The sequence below is a fragment of the Rhipicephalus microplus genome, chromosome 4 (genome assembly GCF_043290135.1).
Source record: "Rhipicephalus microplus isolate Deutch F79 chromosome 4, USDA_Rmic, whole genome shotgun sequence".
In the NCBI taxonomy this organism is placed as follows: domain Eukaryota; kingdom Metazoa; phylum Arthropoda; class Arachnida; order Ixodida; family Ixodidae; genus Rhipicephalus; species Rhipicephalus microplus.
The window spans coordinates 189746265-189764664 of record NC_134703.1 but is presented as its reverse complement, the minus strand read 5'-3'; the positions used below and the strand labels follow the sequence as shown (position 1 = coordinate 189764664).

At 43.5% G+C, this 18400-nt stretch overlaps 54 non-coding genes across 54 annotated transcripts; all 54 read right to left on the bottom strand.

Annotated features, from left to right (window-relative positions):
- Nucleotides 1-125: 125 nt before the first annotated feature.
- TRNAF-GAA (transfer RNA phenylalanine (anticodon GAA)) lies at nt 126-198 on the bottom strand. The gene has a single exon. It is a non-coding gene; the product is annotated as a tRNA-Phe (tRNA).
- A 249-nt stretch (nt 199-447) lies between these two features.
- TRNAI-GAU (transfer RNA isoleucine (anticodon GAU)) lies at nt 448-520 on the bottom strand. The gene has a single exon. It is a non-coding gene; the product is annotated as a tRNA-Ile (tRNA).
- A 249-nt stretch (nt 521-769) lies between these two features.
- TRNAF-GAA (transfer RNA phenylalanine (anticodon GAA)) lies at nt 770-842 on the bottom strand. Its single transcript has one exon. It is a non-coding gene; the product is annotated as a tRNA-Phe (tRNA).
- Nucleotides 843-1093: 251 nt separating this feature from the next.
- TRNAF-GAA (transfer RNA phenylalanine (anticodon GAA)) lies at nt 1094-1166 on the bottom strand. The gene has a single exon. It is a non-coding gene; the product is annotated as a tRNA-Phe (tRNA).
- Nucleotides 1167-1417: 251 nt separating this feature from the next.
- On the bottom strand, nt 1418-1490 carry TRNAF-GAA (transfer RNA phenylalanine (anticodon GAA)). The gene has a single exon. It is a non-coding gene; the product is annotated as a tRNA-Phe (tRNA).
- A 250-nt stretch (nt 1491-1740) lies between these two features.
- On the bottom strand, nt 1741-1813 carry TRNAF-GAA (transfer RNA phenylalanine (anticodon GAA)). Its single transcript has one exon. It is a non-coding gene; the product is annotated as a tRNA-Phe (tRNA).
- A 250-nt stretch (nt 1814-2063) lies between these two features.
- Nucleotides 2064-2136, bottom strand: TRNAF-GAA (transfer RNA phenylalanine (anticodon GAA)). The gene has a single exon. It is a non-coding gene; the product is annotated as a tRNA-Phe (tRNA).
- Nucleotides 2137-2386: 250 nt separating this feature from the next.
- Nucleotides 2387-2459, bottom strand: TRNAF-GAA (transfer RNA phenylalanine (anticodon GAA)). Its single transcript has one exon. It is a non-coding gene; the product is annotated as a tRNA-Phe (tRNA).
- A 250-nt stretch (nt 2460-2709) lies between these two features.
- TRNAF-GAA (transfer RNA phenylalanine (anticodon GAA)) lies at nt 2710-2782 on the bottom strand. Its single transcript has one exon. It is a non-coding gene; the product is annotated as a tRNA-Phe (tRNA).
- Nucleotides 2783-3031: 249 nt separating this feature from the next.
- TRNAF-GAA (transfer RNA phenylalanine (anticodon GAA)) lies at nt 3032-3104 on the bottom strand. Its single transcript has one exon. It is a non-coding gene; the product is annotated as a tRNA-Phe (tRNA).
- Nucleotides 3105-3353: 249 nt separating this feature from the next.
- On the bottom strand, nt 3354-3426 carry TRNAF-GAA (transfer RNA phenylalanine (anticodon GAA)). The gene has a single exon. It is a non-coding gene; the product is annotated as a tRNA-Phe (tRNA).
- A 250-nt stretch (nt 3427-3676) lies between these two features.
- TRNAF-GAA (transfer RNA phenylalanine (anticodon GAA)) lies at nt 3677-3749 on the bottom strand. Its single transcript has one exon. It is a non-coding gene; the product is annotated as a tRNA-Phe (tRNA).
- Nucleotides 3750-3999: 250 nt separating this feature from the next.
- TRNAL-UAA (transfer RNA leucine (anticodon UAA)) lies at nt 4000-4072 on the bottom strand. Its single transcript has one exon. It is a non-coding gene; the product is annotated as a tRNA-Leu (tRNA).
- A 251-nt stretch (nt 4073-4323) lies between these two features.
- TRNAF-GAA (transfer RNA phenylalanine (anticodon GAA)) lies at nt 4324-4396 on the bottom strand. The gene has a single exon. It is a non-coding gene; the product is annotated as a tRNA-Phe (tRNA).
- A 250-nt stretch (nt 4397-4646) lies between these two features.
- TRNAF-GAA (transfer RNA phenylalanine (anticodon GAA)) lies at nt 4647-4719 on the bottom strand. Its single transcript has one exon. It is a non-coding gene; the product is annotated as a tRNA-Phe (tRNA).
- A 250-nt stretch (nt 4720-4969) lies between these two features.
- TRNAF-GAA (transfer RNA phenylalanine (anticodon GAA)) lies at nt 4970-5042 on the bottom strand. Its single transcript has one exon. It is a non-coding gene; the product is annotated as a tRNA-Phe (tRNA).
- A 251-nt stretch (nt 5043-5293) lies between these two features.
- On the bottom strand, nt 5294-5366 carry TRNAL-UAA (transfer RNA leucine (anticodon UAA)). The gene has a single exon. It is a non-coding gene; the product is annotated as a tRNA-Leu (tRNA).
- A 251-nt stretch (nt 5367-5617) lies between these two features.
- TRNAF-GAA (transfer RNA phenylalanine (anticodon GAA)) lies at nt 5618-5690 on the bottom strand. Its single transcript has one exon. It is a non-coding gene; the product is annotated as a tRNA-Phe (tRNA).
- A 250-nt stretch (nt 5691-5940) lies between these two features.
- Nucleotides 5941-6013, bottom strand: TRNAF-AAA (transfer RNA phenylalanine (anticodon AAA)). Its single transcript has one exon. It is a non-coding gene; the product is annotated as a tRNA-Phe (tRNA).
- A 1224-nt stretch (nt 6014-7237) lies between these two features.
- TRNAF-GAA (transfer RNA phenylalanine (anticodon GAA)) lies at nt 7238-7310 on the bottom strand. The gene has a single exon. It is a non-coding gene; the product is annotated as a tRNA-Phe (tRNA).
- A 250-nt stretch (nt 7311-7560) lies between these two features.
- TRNAF-GAA (transfer RNA phenylalanine (anticodon GAA)) lies at nt 7561-7633 on the bottom strand. Its single transcript has one exon. It is a non-coding gene; the product is annotated as a tRNA-Phe (tRNA).
- Nucleotides 7634-7883: 250 nt separating this feature from the next.
- TRNAF-GAA (transfer RNA phenylalanine (anticodon GAA)) lies at nt 7884-7956 on the bottom strand. The gene has a single exon. It is a non-coding gene; the product is annotated as a tRNA-Phe (tRNA).
- A 251-nt stretch (nt 7957-8207) lies between these two features.
- Nucleotides 8208-8280, bottom strand: TRNAF-GAA (transfer RNA phenylalanine (anticodon GAA)). The gene has a single exon. It is a non-coding gene; the product is annotated as a tRNA-Phe (tRNA).
- A 252-nt stretch (nt 8281-8532) lies between these two features.
- TRNAF-GAA (transfer RNA phenylalanine (anticodon GAA)) lies at nt 8533-8605 on the bottom strand. Its single transcript has one exon. It is a non-coding gene; the product is annotated as a tRNA-Phe (tRNA).
- Nucleotides 8606-8855: 250 nt separating this feature from the next.
- TRNAF-GAA (transfer RNA phenylalanine (anticodon GAA)) lies at nt 8856-8928 on the bottom strand. The gene has a single exon. It is a non-coding gene; the product is annotated as a tRNA-Phe (tRNA).
- Nucleotides 8929-9178: 250 nt separating this feature from the next.
- TRNAF-GAA (transfer RNA phenylalanine (anticodon GAA)) lies at nt 9179-9251 on the bottom strand. Its single transcript has one exon. It is a non-coding gene; the product is annotated as a tRNA-Phe (tRNA).
- A 250-nt stretch (nt 9252-9501) lies between these two features.
- TRNAF-GAA (transfer RNA phenylalanine (anticodon GAA)) lies at nt 9502-9574 on the bottom strand. The gene has a single exon. It is a non-coding gene; the product is annotated as a tRNA-Phe (tRNA).
- A 250-nt stretch (nt 9575-9824) lies between these two features.
- On the bottom strand, nt 9825-9896 carry TRNAF-GAA (transfer RNA phenylalanine (anticodon GAA)). Its single transcript has one exon. It is a non-coding gene; the product is annotated as a tRNA-Phe (tRNA).
- A 251-nt stretch (nt 9897-10147) lies between these two features.
- Nucleotides 10148-10220, bottom strand: TRNAF-GAA (transfer RNA phenylalanine (anticodon GAA)). The gene has a single exon. It is a non-coding gene; the product is annotated as a tRNA-Phe (tRNA).
- Nucleotides 10221-10470: 250 nt separating this feature from the next.
- TRNAF-GAA (transfer RNA phenylalanine (anticodon GAA)) lies at nt 10471-10543 on the bottom strand. Its single transcript has one exon. It is a non-coding gene; the product is annotated as a tRNA-Phe (tRNA).
- Nucleotides 10544-10793: 250 nt separating this feature from the next.
- TRNAF-GAA (transfer RNA phenylalanine (anticodon GAA)) lies at nt 10794-10866 on the bottom strand. Its single transcript has one exon. It is a non-coding gene; the product is annotated as a tRNA-Phe (tRNA).
- A 250-nt stretch (nt 10867-11116) lies between these two features.
- Nucleotides 11117-11189, bottom strand: TRNAF-GAA (transfer RNA phenylalanine (anticodon GAA)). The gene has a single exon. It is a non-coding gene; the product is annotated as a tRNA-Phe (tRNA).
- A 250-nt stretch (nt 11190-11439) lies between these two features.
- Nucleotides 11440-11512, bottom strand: TRNAF-GAA (transfer RNA phenylalanine (anticodon GAA)). The gene has a single exon. It is a non-coding gene; the product is annotated as a tRNA-Phe (tRNA).
- A 251-nt stretch (nt 11513-11763) lies between these two features.
- Nucleotides 11764-11836, bottom strand: TRNAF-GAA (transfer RNA phenylalanine (anticodon GAA)). The gene has a single exon. It is a non-coding gene; the product is annotated as a tRNA-Phe (tRNA).
- A 251-nt stretch (nt 11837-12087) lies between these two features.
- Nucleotides 12088-12160, bottom strand: TRNAF-GAA (transfer RNA phenylalanine (anticodon GAA)). Its single transcript has one exon. It is a non-coding gene; the product is annotated as a tRNA-Phe (tRNA).
- Nucleotides 12161-12410: 250 nt separating this feature from the next.
- TRNAF-GAA (transfer RNA phenylalanine (anticodon GAA)) lies at nt 12411-12483 on the bottom strand. Its single transcript has one exon. It is a non-coding gene; the product is annotated as a tRNA-Phe (tRNA).
- A 250-nt stretch (nt 12484-12733) lies between these two features.
- Nucleotides 12734-12806, bottom strand: TRNAF-GAA (transfer RNA phenylalanine (anticodon GAA)). The gene has a single exon. It is a non-coding gene; the product is annotated as a tRNA-Phe (tRNA).
- A 250-nt stretch (nt 12807-13056) lies between these two features.
- On the bottom strand, nt 13057-13128 carry TRNAF-GAA (transfer RNA phenylalanine (anticodon GAA)). Its single transcript has one exon. It is a non-coding gene; the product is annotated as a tRNA-Phe (tRNA).
- Nucleotides 13129-13379: 251 nt separating this feature from the next.
- TRNAF-GAA (transfer RNA phenylalanine (anticodon GAA)) lies at nt 13380-13452 on the bottom strand. Its single transcript has one exon. It is a non-coding gene; the product is annotated as a tRNA-Phe (tRNA).
- A 250-nt stretch (nt 13453-13702) lies between these two features.
- Nucleotides 13703-13775, bottom strand: TRNAF-GAA (transfer RNA phenylalanine (anticodon GAA)). The gene has a single exon. It is a non-coding gene; the product is annotated as a tRNA-Phe (tRNA).
- A 250-nt stretch (nt 13776-14025) lies between these two features.
- On the bottom strand, nt 14026-14098 carry TRNAF-GAA (transfer RNA phenylalanine (anticodon GAA)). Its single transcript has one exon. It is a non-coding gene; the product is annotated as a tRNA-Phe (tRNA).
- Nucleotides 14099-14348: 250 nt separating this feature from the next.
- On the bottom strand, nt 14349-14421 carry TRNAF-GAA (transfer RNA phenylalanine (anticodon GAA)). The gene has a single exon. It is a non-coding gene; the product is annotated as a tRNA-Phe (tRNA).
- Nucleotides 14422-14678: 257 nt separating this feature from the next.
- TRNAF-GAA (transfer RNA phenylalanine (anticodon GAA)) lies at nt 14679-14751 on the bottom strand. The gene has a single exon. It is a non-coding gene; the product is annotated as a tRNA-Phe (tRNA).
- A 251-nt stretch (nt 14752-15002) lies between these two features.
- On the bottom strand, nt 15003-15075 carry TRNAF-GAA (transfer RNA phenylalanine (anticodon GAA)). Its single transcript has one exon. It is a non-coding gene; the product is annotated as a tRNA-Phe (tRNA).
- Nucleotides 15076-15327: 252 nt separating this feature from the next.
- Nucleotides 15328-15400, bottom strand: TRNAF-GAA (transfer RNA phenylalanine (anticodon GAA)). The gene has a single exon. It is a non-coding gene; the product is annotated as a tRNA-Phe (tRNA).
- Nucleotides 15401-15650: 250 nt separating this feature from the next.
- TRNAF-GAA (transfer RNA phenylalanine (anticodon GAA)) lies at nt 15651-15723 on the bottom strand. Its single transcript has one exon. It is a non-coding gene; the product is annotated as a tRNA-Phe (tRNA).
- A 250-nt stretch (nt 15724-15973) lies between these two features.
- On the bottom strand, nt 15974-16046 carry TRNAF-GAA (transfer RNA phenylalanine (anticodon GAA)). The gene has a single exon. It is a non-coding gene; the product is annotated as a tRNA-Phe (tRNA).
- Nucleotides 16047-16296: 250 nt separating this feature from the next.
- Nucleotides 16297-16369, bottom strand: TRNAF-GAA (transfer RNA phenylalanine (anticodon GAA)). Its single transcript has one exon. It is a non-coding gene; the product is annotated as a tRNA-Phe (tRNA).
- Nucleotides 16370-16619: 250 nt separating this feature from the next.
- Nucleotides 16620-16692, bottom strand: TRNAF-GAA (transfer RNA phenylalanine (anticodon GAA)). Its single transcript has one exon. It is a non-coding gene; the product is annotated as a tRNA-Phe (tRNA).
- Nucleotides 16693-16942: 250 nt separating this feature from the next.
- TRNAF-GAA (transfer RNA phenylalanine (anticodon GAA)) lies at nt 16943-17015 on the bottom strand. The gene has a single exon. It is a non-coding gene; the product is annotated as a tRNA-Phe (tRNA).
- A 251-nt stretch (nt 17016-17266) lies between these two features.
- On the bottom strand, nt 17267-17339 carry TRNAF-GAA (transfer RNA phenylalanine (anticodon GAA)). The gene has a single exon. It is a non-coding gene; the product is annotated as a tRNA-Phe (tRNA).
- Nucleotides 17340-17590: 251 nt separating this feature from the next.
- Nucleotides 17591-17663, bottom strand: TRNAF-GAA (transfer RNA phenylalanine (anticodon GAA)). Its single transcript has one exon. It is a non-coding gene; the product is annotated as a tRNA-Phe (tRNA).
- Nucleotides 17664-17913: 250 nt separating this feature from the next.
- TRNAF-GAA (transfer RNA phenylalanine (anticodon GAA)) lies at nt 17914-17986 on the bottom strand. Its single transcript has one exon. It is a non-coding gene; the product is annotated as a tRNA-Phe (tRNA).
- A 250-nt stretch (nt 17987-18236) lies between these two features.
- TRNAF-GAA (transfer RNA phenylalanine (anticodon GAA)) lies at nt 18237-18309 on the bottom strand. Its single transcript has one exon. It is a non-coding gene; the product is annotated as a tRNA-Phe (tRNA).
- Nucleotides 18310-18400: the final 91 nt, after the last annotated feature.

Genomic DNA, 18400 nt, shown 5'->3' with positions numbered 1-18400 from the left:
CGCGATGCATTCTGAATCAGCATTTTTTTAACAAGCATGTGTGTTCACCTGCGTAATCGTTTCACTCGTTAGATCTATTGCAAAATACTTGCATACCGACAGATTTAACAAAAATGTGCTTTGGACTCCGAAACCCTGGATCGAACCAGGGACCTTTAGATCTTCAGTCTAACGCTATCCCAACTGAGCTATTTCGGCAGACGGGAGAAGAGTGAAAGCGGGATTCTACAGTTCTTGCGTTTCGGTAAAACCGCTTTATTTTGGCTGTTGCACATTATTACATGTCTTTCACGCTGTTCCGGTTCTTTTGCAACGCCTACTGCCGCGATGCATTCTGAATCAGCATTTTTTTATCAAGCATGTGTGCTCTCCTGCGTAATCGTTTCACTCGTTAGAATTATTGCAAAATACTTGCATACCGACCGATTTACCAAAAAGGTTGTTGGACGCCGAAACCCGGGATCGAACCAGACACCTTTAGATCATCAGTCTAACGCTGTCCCAACTAAGCTATTTCGGTAGACGGGAGAAGAGTGAAAGCGGGATTGAACAGTTCTTGCATTTCGGTAAAACCGCTTATTTTAGCTGTTGCACATTATTACATGTCTTTCACGCTGTTCCGGTTCTTTTGCAACGCCTACTGCCACGATGCATTCGGAATCAGCATTTTTTTATCAAGCATGTGTGTTCACGTGCGTAATCGTTTCACTCTTTAGAATTATTGCAAAATACTTGCATACCAACAGATTTAACAAAAATGTGCTTTGGACGCCGAAACCCGGGATCGAACCAGGGACCTTTAGATCTTCAGTCTAACGCTCTCCCAACTGAGCTATTTCGGCAGACGGGAGAAGAGTGAAAGCGGGATTCAACAGTTCTTGCGTTTCGGTAAAACGGCTTTATTTTAGCTGTTGCACATTATTACATGTCTTTCACGCTGTTCCGGTTCTTTTGCAACGCCTACTGCCGCGATGCATTCTGAATAAGCATTTTTTTTATCAAGCATGTGTGTTCACCTGCGCAATCGTTTCACTCGTTAGAATTATTGCAAAATACTTGCATACCGACAGATTTAACAAAAATGTGTTTTGGACGCTGAAACCCGGGATCGAACCAGGGACCTTTAGATCTTCAGTCTAACGCTCTCCAAACTAAGCTATTTCAGCAGACGGGAGAAGAGTGAAAGAGGGACTTACCAGTTGTTGCGTTTCAGTAAAACCGATTTCCTTTAGCTGTTGAACATTATTACATGTCTTTCACGCTGTTCCGGTGCTTTTGCAACGCCTACTGCCACGATGCATTCTGAATCAGCATTTTTTTATCAAGCATGTGTGTTCACCTGCGTAACCGTTTCACTCGTTAGAATTATTGCAAAATACTTGTATACCGACAGATTTAACAAAAAAAGTGCTTTGGACGCCGAAACCCGCGATCGAGCCAAGGACCTTTGGATCTTCAGTCTAACGCTCTCCCAACTGAGCTATTTCGGCAGACGGGAGAAGAGTGAAAGCGGGATTCAACAGTTCTTGCGTTTCGGTAAAACCGCTTTATTTTAGCTGTTGCACATTATTACATGTCTTTCACGCTGTTCCGGTTCTTTTGCAACGCCTACTGCCGCGATGCATTCTGAATCAGCATTTTTTTATCAAGCATGTGTGTTCACCTGCGTAATCGTTTCACTCGTTAGAATTACTGCAAACTACTTGCATACCGACAGATATAACAAAAATGTGCTTTGGACGCCGAAACCCGGGATCGAACCAGGGACCTTTAGATCTTCAGTCTAACGCTCTCCCAACTGAGCTATTTAGGCAGACGGGAGAAGAGTGAAAGCGGAATTCAACAGTTCTTGCGTTTCGGTAAAACGGCTTTATTTTAGCTGTTGCACATTATTACATGTCTTTCACGCTGTTCCGGTTCTTTTGCAACGCCTACTGCCGCGATGCATTCTGAATAAGCATTTTTTTATCAAGCATGTGTGTTCACCTGCGCAATCGTTTCACTCGTTAGAATTATTGCAAAATACTTGCATACCGACAGATTTAACAAAAATGTGTTTTGGACGCTGAAACCCGGGATCGAACCAGGGACCTTTAGATCTTCAGTCTAACGCTCTCCCAACTGAGCTATTTGGGCAGACGGGAGAAGAGTGAAAGCGGGATTCAACAGTTCTTGCGTTTCGGTAAAACCGCTTTATTTTAGCTGTTGCACATTATTACATGTCTTTAACGCTGTTCCGGTTCTTTTGCAACGCCTACTGCCGCGATGCATTCTGAATAAGCATTTTTTTATCAAGCATGTGTGTTCACCTGCGCAATCGTTTCACTCGTTAGAATTATTGCAAAATACTTGCATACCGACAGATTTAACAAAAATGTGTTTTGGACGCTGAAACCCGGGATCGAACCAGGGACCTTTAGATCTTCAGTCTAACGCTCTCCCAACTGAGCTATTTGGGCATACGGGAGAAGAGTGAAAGCGGGATTCAACAGTTCTTGCGTTTCGGTAAAACCGCTTTATTTTAGCTGTTGCACATTATTACATGTCTTTCACGCTGTTCCGGTTCTTTTGCAACGCCTACTGCCGCGATGCATTCTGAATCAGCATTTTTTTAACAAGCATGTGTATTCACCTGCGTAATCGTTTCACTCGTTAGAATTATTGCAAAATACTTGCATACCGACACATTTAACAAAAATGTGCTTTGGACGCCGAAACCCGGGATCGAACCAGGGACCTTTAGATCTTCAGTCTAACGCTATCCCAACTGAGCTATTTCGGCAGACGGGAGAAGAGTGAAAGCGGGATTCAACATTTCTTGCGTTTCGGTAAAACCGCTTTATTTTAGCTGTTGCACATTATTACATGTCTTTCACGCTGTTCCGGTTCTTTTGCAACGCCTACTGCCGCGATGCATTCTGAATCAGCATTTTTTATCAAGCATGTGTGTTCACCTGCGTAACCGTTTCACTCGTTAGAATTATTGCAAAATACTTGCATACCGACAGATTTAACAAAATTGTGCTTTGGACGCCGAAACCTGGGATCGAACCAGGGACCTTTAGATCTTCAGTCTAACGCTATCCCAACTGAGCTATTTCGGCAGACGGGAGAAGAGTGAAAGCGGGATTCAACATTTCTTGCGTTTCGGTAAAACCGCTTTATTTTAGCTGTTGCACATTATTACATGTCTTTCACGCTGTTCCGGTTCTTTTGCAACGCCTACTGCCGTGATGCATTCTGAATCAGCATTTTTTATCAAGCATGTGTGTTCACCTGCGTAACCGTTTCACTCGTTAGAATTATTGCAAAATACTTGCATACCGACAGATTTAACAAAATTGTGCTTTGGACGCCGAAACCTGGGATCGAACCAGGGACCTTTAGATCTTCAGTCTAACGCTCTCCCAACTGAGCTATTTCGGCAGACGGGAGAAGAGTGAAAGCGGGATTCAACATTTCTTGCGTTTCGGTAAAACCGCTTTATTTTAGCTGTTGCACATTATTACATGTCTTTCACGCTGTTCCGGTTCTTTTGCAACGCCTACTGCCGCGATGCATTCTGAATCAGCATTTTTTTATCAAGCATGTGTGTTCACGTGCGTAATCGTTTCACTCGTTAGAATTATTGCAAAATACTTGCATACCAACAGATTTAACAAAAATGTGCTTTGGACGCCGAAACCCGGGATCGAACCAGGGACCTTTAGATCTTCAGTCTAACGCTCTCCCAACTGAGCTATTTCGGCAGACGGGAGAAGAGTGAAAGCGGGATTCAACAGTTTTTGCGTTTCGGTAAAACGGCTTTATTTTAGCTGTTGCACATTATTACATGTCTTTCACGCTGTTCCGGTTCTTTTGCAACGCCTATTGCCGCGATGCATTCTGAATAAGCATTTTTTTATCAAGCATGTGTGTTCACCTGCGCAATCGTTTCACTCGTTAGAATTATTGCAAAATACTTGCATACCGACAGATTTAACAAAAATGTGTTTTGGACGCTGAAACCCGGGATCGAACCAGGGACCTTTAGATCTTAAGTCTAACGCTCTCCCAACTAAGCTATTTCGGCAGACGGGAGAAGAGTGAAAGAGGGACTTACCAGTTGTTACGTTTCAGTAAAACCGCTTTCCTTTAGCTGTTGAACATTATTACATGTCTTTCACGCTGTTCCGGTTCTTTTGCAACGCCTACTGCCGCGATGCATTCTGAATCAGCATTTTTTTATCAAGCATGTGTGTTCACCTGCGAAACTGTTTCACTCGTTAGAATTATTGCACAATACTTGTATACCGACAGATTTAAGAAAAAACGTGCTTTGGACGCCGAAACCCGGGATCGAGCCAAGGACCTTTGGATCTTCAGTCTAACGCTCTCCCAACTGAGCTATTTCGGCAGACGGGAGAAGACTGAAAGCGGGATTCAACCCTTCTTGCGTTTCGGTAAAACCGCTTTATTTTAGCTGTTGCACATTATTACATGTTTTTCACGCTGTTCCTGTTCTTTTGCAACGCCTACTGCCGCGATGCATTCTGAATCAGCATTTTTTTATCAAGCATGTGTGTTCACGTGCGTAATCGTTTCACTCGTTAGAATTATTGCAAAATACTTGCATACCAACAGATTTAACAAAAATGTGCTTTGGACGCCGAAACCCGGGATCCAACCAGGGACCTTTAGATCTTCAGTCTAACGCTCTCCCAACTGAGCTATTTCGGCAGACGGGAGAAGAGTGAAAGCGGGATTCAACAGTTCTTGCGTTTCGGTAAAACGGCTTTATTTTAGCTGTTGCACATTATTACATGTCTTTCACGCTGTTCCGGTTCTTTTGCAACGCTAACTGCCGCGATGCATTCTGAATCAGCATTTTTTTATCAAGCACGTGTGTTCACCTGCGCAATCGTTTCACTCGTTAGAATTATTGCAAAATACTTGCATACCGACAGATTTAACAAAAATGTGTTTTGGACGCTGAAACCCGGGATCGAACCAGGGACCTTTAGATCTTCAGTCTAACGCTCTCCCAACTAAGCTATTTCGGCAGACGGGAGAAGAGTGAAAGAGGGACTTACCAGTTGTTACGTTTCAGTAAAACCGCTTTCCTTTAGCTGTTGATCATTATTACAAGTCTTTCACGCTGTTCCGGTGCTTTTGCAACGCCTACTGCCACGATGCATTCTGAATCAGCATTTTTTTATCAAGCATGTGTGTTCACCTGCGTAACCGTTTCACTCGTTAGAATTATTGCAAAATACTTGCATACCGACAGATTTAACAAAAAAAGTGCTTTGGACGCCGAAACCCGGGATCTAACCAGGGACCTTCGGATCTTAAGTCTAATGCTCTCCCAACTGAGCTATTTCGGGAGACGGGTGAAGAGTGAAAGCGATATTCAACACTTCTTGCGTTTCGGTAAAACCGCTTTATTTTAGCTATTTCACATTAATACATGTCTTTCACGCTGTTCCGGTTCTTTTGCAACGCCTACTGTCGCGATGCATTCTGAATCAGCATTTTTTTATCAAGCATGTGTGTTCACCTGCGAAACCGTTTCACTCGTTAGAATTATTGCACAATACTTGTATACCGAAAGATTTACCAAAAAACGTGCTTTGGATGCCGAAACCCGGGATCGAGCCAAGGACCTTTGGATCTTCAGTCTAACGCTCTCCCAACTGAGCTATTTCGGCAGACGGGAGAAGACTGAAAGCGGGATTCAACACTTCTTGCGTTTCGGTAAAACCGCTTTATTTTAGCTGTTGCACATTATTACATGTCTTTCACGCGTTTCCGGTACTTTTGCAACGCCTACTGCCACGATGCATTCTGAATCAGCATTTTTTTATCAAGCATGTGTGTTCACCTGCGTAACCGTTTCACTTGTTAGAGTTATTGCAAAATACTTGCATACCGACAGATTTAACAAAAAAGTGCTTTGGACGCCGAAACCCAGGATCGAACCAGGGACCTTTAGATCTTTAGTCTAACGCTCTCCCAACTGAGCTATTTCGGAAGACGGGAGAAGAGTGAAAGCGGCATTCAACAGTTCTTGCGTTTCGGTAAAACCGCTTTATTTTAGCTGTGTCACATTATTACATGTCTTTCACGCTGTTCCGGTTCTTTTGCAACGCCTACTGCCACGATGCATTCTGAATAAGCATTTTTTTATCAAGCATGTGTGTTCACCTGCGTAACCGTTTCACTCGTTAGAATTATTGCAAAATACTTGTATACCGACAGAATTAACAAAAAAAGTGCTTTGGACGCCGAAACCCGCGATCGAGCCAAGGACCTTGGGATCTTCAGTCTAACGCTCTCCCAACTGAGCTATTTCGGCAGACGGGAGAAGAGTGAAAGCGGGATTCAACAGTTCTTGCGTTTCGGTAAAACCGCTTTATTTTAGCAGTTGCACATTATTACATGTCTTTCACGCTGTTCCGGTTCTTTTGCAACGCCTACTGCCGCGATGCATTCTGAATCAGCATTTTTTTATCAAGCATGTGTGTTCACCTGCGTAACCGTTTCACTCGTTAGAATTATTGCAAAATCCTTGTATACCGACAGATTTAACAAAAAAAAGTGCTTTGGACGCCGAAACCCGCGATCGAGCCAAGGACCTTGGGATCTTCAGTCTAACGCTCTCCCAACTGAGCTATTTCGGCAGACGGGAGAAGAGTGAAAGCGGGATTCAACAGTTCTTGCGTTTAAGTAAAACCGCTTTATTTTAGCAGTTCCACATTATTACATGTCTTTCACGCTGTTCCGGTTCTTTTGCAACGCCTACTGCCGCGATGCATTCTGAATCAGCATTTTTTTATCAAGCATGTGTGTTCACCTGCGTAACCGTTTCACTCGTTAGAATTATTGCAAAATACTTGTATACCGACAGATTTAACAAAAAAAAGTGCTTTGGACGCCGAAACCCGCGATCGAGCCAAGGACCTTGGGATCTTCACTCTAACGCTCTCCCAACTGAGCTATTTCGGCAGACGGGAGAAGAGTGAAAGCGGGATTCAACAGTTCTTGCGTTTCGGTAAAACCGCTTTATTTTAGCAGTTGCACATTATTACATGTCTTTCACGCTGTTCCGGTTCTTTTGCAACGCCTACTGCCGCGATGCATTCTGAATCAGCATTTTTTTAACAAGCATGTGTGTTCACCTGCGTAATCGTTTCACTCGTTAGAATTATTGCAAACTACTTGCATACCGACAGATTTAAAAAAAATGTGCTTTGGACGCCGAAACCCGGGATCGAACCAGGGACCTTTAGATTTTCAGTCTAACGCTCTCCCAACTGAGCTATTTCGGCAGACGGGAGAAGAGTGAAAGCGGGATTCAACAGTTCTTGCGTTTCAGTAAAACCGCTTTATTTTAGCTGTTGCACATTATTACATATCTTTCACGCTGTTCCGGTGCTTTTGCAACGCCTACTGCCACGATGCAATCTGAATCGGCATTTTTTTATCAAGCATGTGTGTTCACCTGCGTAACCGTTTCACTCGTTAGAATTCTTGCAAAATACTTGCATACCGACAGATTTAACAAAAATGTGCTTTGGACGCCGAAACCCGGGATCGAACCAGGAACCTTTAGATCTTCAGTCTAACGCTCTCCCAACTAAGCTATTTCGGCAGACGGGAGAAGAGTGAAAGAGGGACTTACCAGTTGTTGCGTTTCGGTAAAACCGCTTTCCTTTAGCTGTTGCACATTATTACATATCTTTCGCGCTGTTCCGGTGCTTTTGCAACGCCTACTGCCACGATGCAATCTGAATCGGCATTTTTTTATCAAGCATGTGTGTTCACCTGCGTAACCGTTTCACTCGTTAGAATTCTTGCAAAATACTTCCATACCGACAGATTTAACAAAAAAGTGCTTTGGACGCCGAAACCCGGGATCGAACCAGGGACCTTCGGATCTTCAGTCTAATGCTCTCCCAACTGAGCTATTTCGGCAGACGGGAGAAGAGTGAAAGCGGAATTCAACACTTCTTGCGTTTCGGTAAAATCGCTTTATTTTAGCTATTGCACATTATTACATGTCTTTCACGCTGTTCCGGTTCTTTTGCAACGCCTACTGCCGCGATGCATTCTGAATCAGCATTTTTTTATCAAGCATGTGTGTTCACCTGTGAAACCGTTTCACTCGTTAGAATTATTGCACAATACTTGTATACCGACAGATTTAACAAAAAACGTGCTTTGGACGCCGAAACCCGGGATCGAGCCAAGGACCTTTGGATCTTCAGTCTAACGCTCTCCCAACTGAGCTATTTCGGCAGACGGGAGAAGACTGAAAACGGGATTCAACAGTTCTTGCGTTTCGGTAACACCACTTTATTTTAGCTGTTGCACATTATTACATGTCTTTCACGCTGTTCCGGTACTTTTGCAACGCCTACTGCCACGATGCATTCTGAATCAGCATTTTTTTATCAAGCATGTGTGTTCACCTGCGTAACCGTTTCACTCCTTAGAAATATTGCAAAATACTTGCATACCGACAGATTTAACAAAAAAAAGTGCTTTGGACGCCGAAACCCGGGATCGAACCAGGGACCTTTAGATCTTCAGTCTAACGCTCTCTCAACTGAGCTATTTCGGCAGACGGGAGAAGAGTGAAAGCGGGATTCAACAGTTCTTGCGTTTCGGTAAAACCGCTTTATTTTAGCTGTTGCACATTATTACATGTCTTTCACGCTGTTCCGGTTCTTTTGCAACGCCTACTGCCGCGATGCATTCTGAATCAGCATTTTTTTATCAAGCATGTGTGTTCACCTGCGTAACCGTTTCACTCGTTAGAATTATTGCAAAATACTTGCATACCGACAAATTTAACAAAAATGTGCTTTGGACGCCGAAACCCGGGATCGAACCAAGGACCTTTAGATCTTCAGTCTAACGCTCTCCCAACTAAGCTATTTCGGCAGACGGGAGAAGAGTGAAAGAGGGACTTACCAGTTGTTGCGTTTCAGTAAAACCGCTTTCCTTTAGCTGTTGAACATTATTACATGTCTTTCACGCTGTTCCGGTTCTTTTGCAGCGCCTACTGCCGCGATGCATTCTGAATCAGCATTTTTTTATCAAGCATGTGTGTTCACGTGCGTAATTGTTTCACTCGTTAGAATTATTGCAAAATACTTGCATACCAACAGATTTAACAAAAATGTGCTTTGGACGCCGAAACCCGGGATCGAACCAGGGACCTTTAGATCTTCAGTCTAACGCTATCCCAACTGAGCTATTTCGGCAGACGGGAGAAGAGTGAAAGCGGGATTCAACATTTCTTGCGTTTCGGTAAAACCGCTTTATTTTAGCTGTTGCACATTATTACATGTCTTTCACGCTGTTCCTGTTCTTTTGCAACGCCTACTGCCGCGATGCATTCTGAATCAGCATTTTTTTATCAAGCATGTGTGTTCACGTGCGTAATCGTTTCACTCGTTAGAATTATTGCAAAATACTTGCATACTGACAGATTTAACAAAATTGTGTTTTGGACGCTGAAACCCGGGATCGAACCAGGGACCTTTAGATCTTCAGTCTAACGCTCTCCCAACTAAGCTATTTCGGCAGACGGGAAAAGAGTGAAAGAGGGACTTACCAGTTGTTGCGTTTCAGTAAAACCGCTTTCCTTTAGCTGTTGAACATTATTACATGTCTTTCACGCTGTTCCGGTTCTTTTGCAGCGCCTACTGCCGCGATGCATTCTGAATCAGCATTTTTTTATCAAGAATGTGTGTTCACCTGCGTAATCGTTTCACTCGTTAGAATTACTGCAAAATACTTGACTACCGACAGATTTAACAAAAATGTGCTTTGGACGCCGAAACCCGGGATCGAACCAGGGACCTTTAGATCTTCAGTCTAACGCTTTCCCAACTGAGCTATTTGGCCAGACGGGAGAAGAGTGAAAGCGGGATTCAACAGTTCTTGCGTTTCGGTAAAACCGCTTTATTTTAGCTGTTGCACATTATTACATGTCTTTCACGCTGTTCCGGTTCTTTTGCATCGCCTACTGCCGCGATGCATTCTGAATCAGCATTTCTTTATCAAGCATGTGTGTTCACCTGCGTAACCGTTTCACTCGTTAGAATTATTGCAAAATACTTGCATACCGACAGATTTAACAAAAATGTGCTTTGGACGCCGAAACCCGGGATCGAACCAGGGACCTTTAGATCTTCAGTCTAACGTTCTCTCAACTGAGCTATTTCGGCAGACGGGAGAAGAGTGAAAGCGGGATTCAACAGTTCTTGCGTTTCAGTAAAACCGCTTTATTTTAGCTGTTGCACATTATTACATGTCTTTCACGCTGTTCCGGTTCTCTTGCAACGCCTACTGCCGCGATGCATTCTGAATCAGCATTTTTTTAACAAGCATGTGTGTTCACCTTCGTAATCGTTTCACTCGTTAGAATTATTGCAAAATACTTGCATACCGACAGATTTAACAAAAATGTGCTTTGGACGCCGAAACCCGGGATAGAACCAGGAACCTTTAGATCTTCAGTCTAACGCTCTCCCAACTAAGCTATTTCGGCAGACGGGAGAAGAGTGAAAGAGGGACTTACCAGTTGTTGCGTTTCGGTAAAACCGCTTTCCTTTAGCTGTTGCACATTATTACATATCTTTCACGCTGTTCCGGTGCTTTTGCAACGCCTACTGCCACGATGCAATCTGAATCGGCATTTTTTTATCAAGCATGTGTGTTCACCTGCGTAACCGTTTCACTCGTTAGAATTATTGCAAAATACTTGCATACCGACAGATTTAACAAAAAAGTGCTTTGGACGCCGAAACCCGGGATCGAACCAGGGACCTTCGGATCTTCAGTCTAATGCTCTCCCAACTGAGCTATTTCGGCAGACGGGAGAAGAGTGAAAGCGGAATTCAACACTTCTTGCGTTTCGGTAAAATCGCTTTATTTTAGCTATTGCACATTATTACATGTCTTTCACGCTGTTCCGGTTCTTTTGCAACGCCTACTGCCGCGATGCATTCTGAATCAGCATTTTTTTATCAAGCATGTGTGTTCACCTGTGAAACCGTTTCACTCGTTAGAATTATTGCACAATACTTGTATACCGACAGATTTAACAAAAATGTGCTTTGGACGCCGAAACCCGGGATCGAACCAGGAACCTTTAGATCTTCAGTCTAACGCTCTCCCAACTAAGCTATTTCGGCAGACGGGAGAAGAGTGAAAGAGGGACTTACCAGTTGTTGCGTTTCGGTAAAACCGCTTTCCTTTAGCTGTTGCACATTATTACATATCTTTCACGCTGTTCCGGTGCTTTTGCAACGCCTACTGCCACGATGCAATCTGAATCGGCATTTTTTTATCAAGCATGTGTGTTCACCTGCGTAACCGTTTCACTCGTTAGAATTCTTGCAAAATACTTCCATACCGACAGATTTAACAAAAAAGTGCTTTGGACGCCGAAACCCGGGATCGAACCAGGGACCTTCGGATCTTCAGTCTAATGCTCTCCCAACTGAGCTATTTCGGCAGACGGGAGAAGAGTGAAAGCGGAATTCAACACTTCTTGCGTTTCGGTAAAATCGCTTTATTTTAGCTATTGCACATTATTACATGTCTTTCACGCTGTTCCGGTTCTTTTGCAACGCCTACTGCCGCGATGCATTCTGAATCAGCATTTTTTTATCAAGCATGTGTGTTCACCTGTGAAACCGTTTCACTCGTTAGAATTATTGCACAATACTTGTATACCGACAGATTTAACAAAAAACGTGCTTTGGACGCCGAAACCCGGGATCGAGCCAAGGACCTTTGGATCTTCAGTCTAACGCTCTCCCAACTGAGCTATTTCGGCAGACGGGAGAAGACTGAAAGCGGGATTCAACAGTTCTTGCGTTTCGGTAACACCACTTTATTTTAGCTGTTGCACATTATTACATGTCTTTCACGCTGTTCCGGTACTTTTGCAACGCCAACTGCCACGATGCATTCTGAATCAGCATTTTTTTATCAAGCATGTGTGTTCACCTGCGTAACCGTTTCACTCCTTAGAAATATTGCAAAATACTTGCATACCGACAGATTTAACAAAAAAAGTGCTTTGGACGCCGAAACCCGGGATCGAACCAGGGACCTTTAGATCTTCAGTCTAACGCTCTCTCAACTGAGCTATTTCGGCAGACGGGAGAAGAGTGAAAGCGGGATTCAACAGTTCTTGCGTTTCGGTAAAACCGCTTTATTTTAGCTGTTGCACATTATTACATGTCTTTCACGCTGTTCCGGTTCTTTTGCAACGCCTACTGCCGCGATGCATTCTGAATCAGCATTTTTTTATCAAGCATGTGTGTTCACCTGCGTAACCGTTTCACTCGTTAGAATTATTGCAAAATACTTGCATACCGACAAATTTAACAAAAATGTGCTTTGGACGCCGAAACCCGGGATCGAACCAAGGACCTTTAGATCTTCAGTCTAACGCTCTCCCAACTAAGCTATTTCGGCAGACGGGAGAAGAGTGAAAGAGGGACTTACCAGTTGTTGCGTTTCAGTAAAACCGCTTTCCTTTAGCTGTTGAACATTATTACATGTCTTTCACGCTGTTCCGGTTCTTTTGCAGCGCCTACTGCCGCGATGCATTCTGAATCAGCATTTTTTTATCAAGCATGTGTGTTCACGTGCGTAATTGTTTCACTCGTTAGAATTATTGCAAAATACTTGCATACCAACAGATTTAACAAAAATGTGCTTTGGACGCCGAAACCCGGGATCGAACCAGGGACCTTTAGATCTTCAGTCTAACGCTATCCCAACTGAGCTATTTCGGCAGACGGGAGAAGAGTGAAAGCGGGATTCAACATTTCTTGCGTTTCGGTAAAACCGCTTTATTTTAGCTGTTGCACATTATTACATGTCTTTCACGCTGTTCCGGTTCTTTTGCAGCGCCTACTGCCGCGATGCATTCTGAATCAGCATTTTTTTATCAAGAATGTGTGTTCACCTGCGTAATCGTTTCACTCGTTAGAATTACTGCAAAATACTTGACTACCGACAGATTTAACAAAAATGTGCTTTGGACGCCGAAACCCGGGATCGAACCAGGGACCTTTAGATCTTCAGTCTAACGCTTTCCCAACTGAGCTATTTGGCCAGACGGGAGAAGAGTGAAAGCGGGATTCAACAGTTCTTGCGTTTCGGTAAAACCGCTTTATTTTAGCTGTTGCACATTATTACATGTCTTTCACGCTGTTCCGGTTCTTTTGCATCGCCTACTGCCGCGATGCATTCTGAATCAGCATTTCTTTATCAAGCATGTGTGTTCACCTGCGTAACCGTTTCACTCGTTAGAATTATTGCAAAATACTTGCATACCGACAGATTTAACAAAAATGTGCTTTGGACGCCGAAACCCGGGATCGAACCAGGGACCTTTAGATCTTCAGTCTAACGTTCTCTCAACTGAGCTATTTCGGCAGACGGGAGAAGAGTGAAAGCGGGATTCAACAGTTCTTGCGTTTCAGTAAAACCGCTTTATTTTAGCTGTTGCACATTATTACATGTCTTTCACGCTGTTCCGGTTCTCTTGCAACGCCTACTGCCGCGATGCATTCTGAATCAGCATTTTTTTAACAAGCATGTGTGTTCACCTGCGTAATCGTTTCACTCGTTAGAATTATTGCAAAATACTTGCATACCGACAGATTTAACAAAAATGTGCTTTGGACGCCGAAACCCGGGATAGAACCAGGAACCTTTAGATCTTCAGTCTAACGCTCTCCCAACTAAGCTATTTCGGCAGACGGGAGAAGAGTGAAAGAGGGACTTACCAGTTGTTGCGTTTCGGTAAAACCGCTTTCCTTTAGCTGTTGCACATTATTACATATCTTTCACGCTGTTCCGGTGCTTTTGCAACGCCTACTGCCACGATGCAATCTGAATCGGCATTTTTTTATCAAGCATGTGTGTTCACCTGCGTAACCGTTTCACTCGTTAGAATTATTGCAAAATACTTGCATACCGACAGATTTAACAAAAAAGTGCTTTGGACGCCGAAACCCGGGATCGAACCAGGGACCTTCGGATCTTCAGTCTAATGCTCTCCCAACTGAGCTATTTCGGCAGACGGGAGAAGAGTGAAAGCGGAATTCAACACTTCTTGCGTTTCGGTAAAATCGCTTTATTTTAGCTATTGCACATTATTACATGTCTTTCACGCTGTTCCGGTTCTTTTGCAACGCCTACTGCCGCGATGCATTCTGAATCAGCATTTTTTTATCAAGCATGTGTGTTCACCTGTGAAACCGTTTCACTCGTTAGAATTATTGCACAATACTTGTATACCGACAGATTTAACAAAAATGTGCTTTGGACGCCGAAACCCGGGATCGAACCAGGAACCTTTAGATCTTCAGTCTAACGCTCTCCCAACTAAGCTATTTCGGCAGACGGGAGAAGAGTGAAAGAGGGACTTACCAGTTGTTGCGTTTCGGTAAAACCGCTTTCCTTTAGCTGTTGCACATTATTACATATCTTTCACGCTGTTCCGGTGCTTTTGCAACGCCTACTGCCACGATGCAATCTGAAATCTGAATCGGCATTTTTTTATCAAGCATGTGTGTTCACCTGCGTAACCGTTTCACTCGTTAGAATTCTTGCAAAATACTTCCATACCGACAGATTTAACAAAAAAGTGCTTTGGACGCCGAAACCCGGGATCGAACCAGGGACCTTCGGATCTTCAGTCTAATGCTCTCCCAACTGAGCTATTTCGGCAGACGGGAGAAGAGTGAAAGCGGAATTCAACACTTCTTGCGTTTCGGTAAAATCGCTTTATTTTAGCTATTGCACATTATTACATGTCTTTCACGCTGTTCCGGTTCTTTTGCAACGCCTACTGCCGCGATGCATTCTGAATCAGCATTTTTTTATCAAGCATGTGTGTTCACCTGTGAAACCGTTTCACTCGTTAGAATTATTGCACAATACTTGTATACCGACAGATTTAACAAAAAACGTGCTTTGGACGCCGAAACCCGGGATCGAGCCAAGGACCTTTGGATCTTCAGTCTAACGCTCTCCCAACTGAGCTATTTCGGCAGACGGGAGAAGACTGAAAACGGGATTCAACAGTTCTTGCGTTTCGGTAACACCACTTTATTTTAGCTGTTGCACATTATTACATGTCTTTCACGCTGTTCCGGTACTTTTGCAACGCCTACTGCCACGATGCATTCTGAATCAGCATTTTTTTATCAAGCATGTGTGTTCACCTGCGTAACCGTTTCACTCCTTAGAAATATTGCAAAATACTTGCATACCGACAGATTTAACAAAAAAAAGTGCTTTGGACGCCGAAACCCGGGATCGAACCAGGGACCTTTAGATCTTCAGTCTAACGCTCTCTCAACTGAGCTATTTCGGCAGACGGGAGAAGAGTGAAAGCGGGATTCAACAGTTCTTGCGTTTCGGTAAAACCGCTTTATTTTAGCTGTTGCACATTATTACATGTCTTTCACGCTGTTCCGGTTCTTTTGCAACGCCTACTGCCGCGATGCATTCTGAATCAGCATTTTTTTATCAAGCATGTGTGTTCACCTGCGTAACCGTTTCACTCGTTAGAATTATTGCAAAATACTTGCATACCGACAAATTTAACAAAAATGTGCTTTGGACGCCGAAACCCGGGATCGAACCAAGGACCTTTAGATCTTCAGTCTAACGCTCTCCCAACTAAGCTATTTCGGCAGACGGGAGAAGAGTGAAAGAGGGACTTACCAGTTGTTGCGTTTCAGTAAAACCGCTTTCCTTTAGCTGTTGAACATTATTACATGTCTTTCACGCTGTTCCGGTTCTTTTGCAGCGCCTACTGCCGCGATGCATTCTGAATCAGCATTTTTTTATCAAGCATGTGTGTTCACGTGCGTAATTGTTTCACTCGTTAGAATTATTGCAAAATACTTGCATACCAACAGATTTAACAAAAATGTGCTTTGGACGCCGAAACCCGGGATCGAACCAGGGACCTTTAGATCTTCAGTCTAACGCTATCCCAACTGAGCTATTTCGGCAGACGGGAGAAGAGTGAAAGCGGGATTCAACATTTCTTGCGTTTCGGTAAAACCGCTTTATTTTAGCTGTTGCACATTATTACATGTCTTTCACGCTGTTCCTGTTCTTTTGCAACGCCTACTGCCGCGATGCATTCTGAATCAGCATTTTTTTATCAAGCATGTGTGTTCACGTGCGTAATCGTTTCACTCGTTAGAATTATTGCAAAATACTTGCATACTGACAGATTTAACAAAATTGTGTTTTGGACGCTGAAACCCGGGATCGAACCAGGGACCTTTAGATCTTCAGTCTAACGCTCTCCCAACTAAGCTATTTCGGCAGACGGGAAAAGAGTGAAAGAGGGACTTACCAGTTGTTGCGTTTCAGTAAAACCGCTTTCCTTTAGCTGTTGAACATTATTACATGTCTTTCACGCTGTTCCGGTTCTTTTGCAGCGCCTACTGCCGCGATGCATTCTGAATCAGCATTTTTTTATCAAGAATGTGTGTTCACCTGCGTAATCGTTTCACTCGTTAGAATTACTGCAAAATACTTGCATACCGACAGATTTAACAAAAATGTGCTTTGGACGCCGAAACCCGGGATCGAACCAGGGACCTTTAGATCTTCAGTCTAACGCTCTCCCAACTAAGCTATTTCGGCAGACGGGAGAAGAGTGAAAGAGGGACTTACCAGTTGTTGCGTTTCGGTAAAACCGCTTTCCTTTAGCTGTTGCACATTATTACATATCTTTCACGCTGTTCCGGTGCTTTTGCAACGCCTACTGCCACGATGCAATCTGAATCGGCATTTTTTTATCAAGCATGTGTGTTCACCTGCGTAACCGTTTCACTCGTTAGAATTATTGCAAAATACTTGCATACCGACAGATTTAACAAAAAAGTGCTTTGGACGCCGAAACCCGGGATCGAACCAGGGACCTTCGGATCTTCAGTCTAATGCTCTCCCAACTGAGCTATTTCGGCAGACGGGAGAAGAGTGAAAGCGGAATTCAACACTTCTTGCGTTTCGGTAAAATCGCTTTATTTTAGCTATTGCACATTATTACATGTCTTTCACGCTGTTCCGGTTCTTTTGCAACGCCTACTGCCGCGATGCATTCTGAATCAGCATTTTTTTATCAAGCATGTGTGTTCACCTGTGAAACCGTTTCACTCGTTAGAATTATTGCACAATACTTGTATACCGACAGATTTAACAAAAAACGTGCTTTGGACGCCGAAACCCGGGATCGAGCCAAGGACCTTTGGATCTTCAGTCTAACGCTCTCCCAACTGAGCTATTTCGGCAGACGGGAGAAGACTGAAAGCGGGATTCAACAGTTCTTGCGTTTCGGTAACACCACTTTATTTTAGCTGTTGCACATTATTACATGTCTTTCACGCTGTTCCGGTACTTTTGCAACGCCAACTGCCACGATGCATTCTGAATCAGCATTTTTTTATCAAGCATGTGTGTTCACCTGCGTAACCGTTTCACTCCTTAGAAATATTGCAAAATACTTGCATACCGACAGATTTAACAAAAAAAGTGCTTTGGACGCCGAAACCCGGGATCGAACCAGGGACCTTTAGATCTTCAGTCTAACGCTCTCTCAACTGAGCTATTTCGGCAGACGGGAGAAGAGTGAAAGCGCGATTCAACAGTTCTTGCGTTTCGGTAAAACCGCTTTATTTTAGCTGTTGCACATTATTACATGTCTTTCACGCTGTTCCGGTTCTTTTGCAACGCCTACTGCCGCGATGCATTCTGAATCAGCATTTTTTTATCAAGCATGTGTGTTCACCTGCGTAACCGTTTCACTCGTTAGAATTATTGCAAAATACTTGCATACCGACAAATTTAACAAAAATGTGCTTTGGACGCCGAAACCCGGGATCGAACCAAGGACCTTTAGATCTTCAGTCTAACGCTCTCCCAACTAAGCTATTTCGGCAGACGGGAGAAGAGTGAAAGAGGGACTTACCAGTTGTTGCGTTTCAGTAAAACCGCTTTCCTTTAGCTGTTGAACATTATTACATGTCTTTCACGCTGTTCCGGTTCTTTTGCAGCGCCTACTGCCGCGATGCATTCTGAATCAGCATTTTTTTATCAAGCATGTGTGTTCACGTGCGTAATCGTTTCACTCGTTAGAATTATTGCAAAATACTTGCATACCAACAGATTTAACAAAAATGTGCTTTGGACGCCGAAACCCGGGATCGAACCAGGGACCTTTAGATCTTCAGTCTAACGCTATCCCAACTGAGCTATTTCGGCAGACGGGAGAAGAGTGAAAGCGGGATTCAACATTTCTTGCGTTTCGGTAAAACCGCTTTATTTTAGCTGTTGCACATTATTACATGTCTTT